Raw genomic sequence first — 6,361 nt, 5'->3', positions numbered from 1 at the left:
GCAAGGGCTTGGCGCGGGGGGCGGGCGCGGAGTCGGAGAGGAACCTACCGCAGGGAGTGGGGGGCGGGGGAGGCTCGCCTTCCTCTGGAGGAGCCCCGCGGCTTGAGACATCCGTACGTTTTCTTGGGTGAAGCATGCGGGCACTTCTGGTCCGGGTAGCTCAGCTGATTATGTTCATGTTGCCACAGTGTGTCAGTGAGTTTTGCCTTTTCCTTTTCTTAGTTCCTTTAAAGGCAGTGCATTCTGTCGCGCTTGCCTGATAACGCGGAGGACGCGAGCTTTAGGAAACCGAAAAGATCTCTTTGGCGTCCTGTGATGACTTGTTCTCGAAACTAAAGGTACAAACGCTGGACGCAAATAATATTTCAGTCATCCGGATAGGACCTAGCTAAGCGTTGAACATCGACGCTGTTAAAAGGGCAGAGCAGGCCCCATTTTTGGGGCCTGAGCCACCAACTTTGTGGGACAGCCCAGGGGGCTTTTTAAAAAGGAGATCAGAAACAATCTGATCTCAAATATGGTAACTGAATTGAAGAAGTGAGGATAAACTTGGGTAGGGAGTAAATAAACTGACTGTGAAGGATATAAGGAAGTAGGGATTCCTTGGGCTAATGAGAGTTGTGTAAATAAGACTGCTTGGCATTAGGTCAAGTTTCATTAATTGGTTATAGCTTAGTGCTTGGAGGCCCAGATTATGGTGAATAGACCAGTTTCCTCACACACCCTGTCTCCATCCTCCAGGAAAATCTGTTCCAAGACCATACACTACATTACAAATCTTCAGAAATGCGCAAGGTGTTTAGGGTTAGAGAGTGGTTGTTTAAGGGTTCTAGCAGAAATCTATTGCTGTTACTAAACTATTCAAAATATCTGTCCAGTGATAGTGTATGAGTAGCAAAAAGGTAAATATAAGACAGTAAAAATTCATAGTTCACATTCAGTTATCACCTGATTCAGGTTTGGTAAAGACTCAATCCTTCATTTCAGATAAATAATACATTTACATGATTAGTATGTTTGTATTTTGTAAGAGAGAGAGAGAGAGAGAGAGAGAGAGAGAGACATGTATCCAGCCACATGAATCCGGCCTGCAAACCAGGAAGTTCTTATTTCTTTCTAATAAATTTTTTTCCACCTCCTCCTCCAGATAAATGTTTTTTGTAGTCCTATTAAAAGGCATTTGATTCAAAATCCATATTTGTGCACAGTTTTCCAAACGTTAGAGGGGGCAGGAATGTGTTTCAATGTTATTCTTACTTATTTTTTCCCCTTACTTATTCTCAAAAGGAGACTGAAAATAATTTACTTGCTTTCACTGGAAGAATGAATGTTAGGGAACCACCCTCCTGAACTCCATTTTGCTGTCGGCTCTGGATACAAGCCGTTTGAAAACGGGCACCTCCCTTCTAGCTCTGCAGAATATCAGAGCTTCCACTGCAGGGATTTGCTCTTGTGGGCCTATGTCTCCCCAGATGCCTTCCTAAAACTATTAGCTTTGCTAGCTTTGTTATCTGTATATTCTCCAGTTATGAATGAGGAAATATTTGAGGTTTGGGTTTTTTTTTTTTTTTTTTAGGTCCCTGACAACACCTCAGGTTTTAGTAGTTAAACTAAAAAAGACCTTTAAATATAATCTAGTCTGGTACTTTTTTGCCACAAAAACTTGAATGATGATAAATTAATTTATTTTGCCTTCTCTTTAGTGCCCCCAAAAAGGCTGACTCTGTTTCTTTTTAATCAGTACTAAACCTACATGGATCTATTTGTTTACATTATATTTTACATGTATGTGTGGGAGTTGTGTGTGTGTATGTGTGTGTACATTTCTTTCTTTCTTTCTTTCTTTCTTTATTTATTGAGTTGGAGTTTCACTCTGTCACTCAGTCTGGAGTACAGTGGCACCCTCAGGCCACTGCAGCCTTGACCTGCTGGATTCAGGTGATCCTTCCACCTCAGCCTTTCAAGTAACTGGAACTACAGGCACACCCCACCACGCCCGGCTAATTTTTTTGATTTATTGTAGAGATGAAATTTTGCCAAGTTACTCAGGCTGGTCTGAAACCCGTGGGCACAGGCAGTCCTCTCACCTCAGCCTCCCAAAGTGCTGGAATTATAGGCGTGAATCACTGCGCCCAGCCTATTTTTGTCTGTATTTAACAACAAAATAGTAGTTACCTATGTCTGGAGCATAAACACAGCATAAATACAGCATAAAGTAAGTATTATTTACTTTCCTAATTTTTTTGTTTTTTTGAGTCCGTCTCACTCTGTCTCCCAGGCTGGAGTGTAGTAGAATGCTCATGGCCACCTCAGTATCAGCCAGCTGGGCTCAGGCCATCCTTCCGCCTCAGCTTTCCAAGTAGCAGGAACTACAGGCTTGTGCTACCACACCCCGCTAATTTTTTGATATATTGTAGAAACGAGTTCTCACCAAGTTGCCCAGGCTGGTTTCAAACCCCTGGGCTCAGGCAATCCTCTCGCCTTGGCCTCCCAAAATGCTGGGATTACTGGTTTGAGCCACCACACCCAGACAGTCCTAATGTTTTCATTGATTATATAGACTTTTCTTTCCTTGGACACTTTCAGGCCTGAAACTGCTTTTAGTCTTTGGTGTAGTATGAAGCCCTTTGTTGTAATTTGAGCCACGCCCATCTTTGCTACATAATATCTCTGCCATTTGCTACTACTGTTCTAAGCAGTCAGTAACTGTTTTTGATAGTTTCTATATTGTGGTTTAAACACAAAAGCTCACAAACTATATTGTTCATTTCCTTGGTTCTAAGCAAAGGCAGAATATCAAATGGCAACAATTTACCAAATATGAACTGTTTATACTATTTGGTTGTTATTCTTATTTATCCCCATGTTATACATTTACACATACCATTTTGTGTTCTGCTTTTACTACAGATAAATGGTACAGGGGAAGAAAATTGGGTTTGATATCAATAAGAACAGCTTCAAGTCTAACTTTGTCAGTTAATAGTGTTATGACATTAGACCCTTAATTATCTATATTGAGCTTCATTTCTGAATGGGAATCTATATTAACTTGGAATCATCTTTTTCTCATACATTCAATACCATTAGTAAATTTTGTCAATTTTATCTTTAAAATATGCCCCCAATTTTCTGTCATACCACCTATTATTTCACAGCTCTTACAGAATCTGAAATAGCCTTACTTGTACATTTATTTTCTTGTTTAAAGTTTTTCCCTTTATGTAAACTCCATATCTGTTTTTGTGGAAGTCAATAATGGTTGTCCTACCAAAAACCTGTCCTTCCAAAAACCTTCCGTTCTTCCTTGTCAAAAGAAACACCCCTCTAGGCCCCCCACCAATATTTCAAAGGGTCATGTGCTCAGTCCCAGGGAACAAAGCGATGAACCTTGTTTCTCTTTGCCAGATACTCGCTTTCTCAGTCTCCTTCACAACTGGACCTGGTTCTAACCAATGGGACATCAAGGACAGTCATTTGGGGAGTTTCTGGGTATGGTTTTCCTCTCTGATAAAAACAGCTTGCTCCCTTGAGGAAAAACTCTTCTCCCTTGCTTTCTTCCTTTGGAAATGTCCTTTAAAAATATAATGCCTGGAGCCAACTTAAAACCTTGATGGTCTAATGCAAAGAAAATCATAGAAATGCCAACTCTGATATTGTTTAAATAAATAAGAGTCTGAGAAGGAATAATCCGAGAAGGGGAACTAGGGGTCTCACAATCCAATTAGAGAGGGGTTTTTTTTTTTAAATCTATTAGAGAGTTTTAAGAGACTACAGTGTCAAATGTCGCAGAGAGGTTAAGTAGGGTAAAGACTGGAAAGTGTTCATTGAATATAAAAAATATATAGCTTTTATTTATTTATTTATTTTTTAATTTTAAAATTTTTTAATTTTTTCTGACCCAGTCTTAAAGCCACCTATCTCCAGATTTTTTTTTTTTTTTTTTTTTTTGAGTTGAAGTCTCACGCTGTCACCCAGTCTGGAGTGCAGTGGCTGCTCCCAGCCACCGCAGCCTCGACCTGCTGGGCTCCGGCGATCCTTCCGCCTCAGCCTTCCAAGGAGCTGGAACTACAGGCGCGTGCTACCACTCCCGGCTAGTTTTTTTTTTAATTTATTGTAGAGATGAGGTCTCGCCAAGTTGCCCAGGCAGGTCTCGAACCCACGGGCTCAGGCAATCCACTCACCTCAGCCTCCCAAAGGCGCGGGATTACAGGCTGAGCCACCGAGCCCGGCTCAGATTTACTATTAAGGAAGCATTAAGTATCCTTATAATTCAGGCCAGTGTAGGTAGACTTTATCCTCAGTGCCTATTACAATACCTGGTACATGGTAGGAGCTTAATATATAATTTGTTGTTGAATATTGAACTCGGTGATTAATCGGACATGGGTTGTAAGGTAAAGTAAGGAAGAGAAGTTAGTTTGCAGGTTTAAATAACTGGGTTATTGGTGATGTTTTCCCCTGAGATCAGAATAGTGGGGAAAGAAGTAGGTGGGAAATGAGGAAGGGACACAGGAGAACTTAACATTTCAGCTTTTAACACATTCTGAGGTTTAAGTGTCTGTGGTACAAATACCTAAAGATATCTGTAAGGCAGACATACACACAGGTGTGGAGAAGGGAGAGAGATATAAATTTTGGAATCTTTAGCATAAAGACAGTAATTAAACCATAGGAGTAGATAAGACCACTCAGAAGGAACGTAATAGCGCTAGGAGATCGATGCCCTTAGTAGAAAACCTGAAGTAGAGAACCTAGTTTTAGTAGGGAATCCAAAGAATTGTCACATTTAAAGTAGAGAAAAATAGCCGGACTCGGTGGCTCAGCCTGTAATCCCAGAACTTTGGGAGGCTGAGGTGAGTGGATTGCCTGAGCCCGCGGGTTCGAGACCCACCTGGGCAACTTAGTGAGACCTCATCTCTACAATAAAATAAAAAATTATCTGGGCATGGTAGCGCACGCCTGTAGTTCCAGCTACTTGGAAGGCTGAGGCGGAAGGATCGCCTGGAGCTCAGCAGGTCAAGACTGTAGTGGCCAGGAGCGGCCACTGCACTCCAGTCTGGGTGACAGAGTGAGACTCCAACTCAAATGAAATAAAATAAAATAAAGTAGAGAAAAGGAGCTTATAATAGGAGCCTGAAGCTGGCACAATGGTTCATGCCTGTAATCCTAGCATTTTGGGAGGCTAATGTGGAAGGAACTCTTGAGCCCAGGAGATTGAGGGTATGGTAAGCTGTGATCATGCCACGGAACTCCAGCCTGGGCGGCAGAATGAAACTTTGTTTAAATAAATAAGAGTCTGAGAAGGAATAATCCGAGAAGGGGAACTAGGGGTCTCACAATCCAATTAGAAAGGGTTTTTTTTTTTTTTTAATCTATTAGAGAGTTTTAAGAGACTACAGTGTCAAATGTCACAGAGAGGTTAAGTAGGGTAAAGACTGGAAAGTGTTCATTGAATATAAAAAATATATAGCTTTTATTTATTTATTTATTTATTTAATTTTAAAATTTAAAAATTTTTTTTGAGCTGGAGTCTCACTCTATCGCCCAGACTGGAGTGCAGTGGCCACTCCCGGCCACCACAGCCTCAACCTGCTGGGTTCCTGCAATCCTTACGCCTCAGCCTTCCAAGTAGCTGGAATTACAGGCATGCGCTACCACGCCCGGCTGACTTTGTGATTTTATTGTAGAGATGAGGTCTCGCTGCCCAGGCGGGTCTCAAACCCGCAGGCTCAGGCAATCCACTCACCTCAGCCTCCCAAAGGCGTGGGATTACAGGCTGAGCCACCAAGCCCAGATAGCTTTTATTTTTATTTATTTATTGGACAAATATTGAGAGCATAGCATGGCAGGTACTTTTTATAAGTATTATGTAGTGGGGCGCGGTGGCTCATGCCTACTGATATAACAGTGATTAAAATAAGTCTGTCAAGTGCAGTGACATGCACCTGTAGTCCCAGCTACTTGGGAAGTTGTAGGAGGATTGCTTGAGTCCAGGAATTCTGAACTGTAGTGCTCTATGCCTATTGGGTGTCCAGCATCACTACAGTGATCTTCTGGGAGTGGGGTACCACCAGTTGCCTAACGAAGAGTGAACTGACTTGGTTGTAAACAGAGCAGGTCAAAACTCTCCTGCTAATCAGTAATGGGATCACACCTGTGAAGAGCTACTGCACTACAGCCTAGAAAACATAGCAGGACCCTGTCTCTAAGAAGAAAAAACTCCTTTCCCTTATGGAGTTTAGATTCTAGTGAAAGAGAGAGAACATGAAAATATAGCAAAGAGAGCCGGGCTCGGTGGCTCAGCCTGTAATCCCGCGCCTTTGGGAGGCTGAGGTGAGTGGATTGCCTGAGCCCGCGG

The 6,361-nt window shown here is 42.1% G+C and overlaps 1 long non-coding RNA gene across 3 annotated transcripts in view; it reads left to right on the top strand.

Annotated features, from left to right (window-relative positions):
- The first annotated feature begins 54 nt into the window (after window positions 1-54).
- Window positions 55-6,361, top strand: part of LOC110596773 — an 11,218-nt gene continuing 4,911 nt past the window's right edge. Inside the window, exon 1 of one of the 3 annotated variants that reach the window (XR_002482705.1) lies at window positions 55-113. This is a non-coding gene — a long non-coding RNA (uncharacterized LOC110596773). The other 2 variants (XR_002482706.1, XR_002482707.1) reach the window with 2 other exon arrangements.

Source organism: Carlito syrichta, unplaced genomic scaffold, assembly GCF_000164805.1.
Source record: "Carlito syrichta isolate Samal-C Ts95f unplaced genomic scaffold, Tarsius_syrichta-2.0.1 Scaffold314050, whole genome shotgun sequence".
NCBI lineage: Eukaryota > Metazoa > Chordata > Mammalia > Primates > Tarsiidae > Carlito > Carlito syrichta.
Note: the sequence above shows the minus strand (reverse complement) of the source record. Positions and strands in the feature narration are given on the sequence as shown.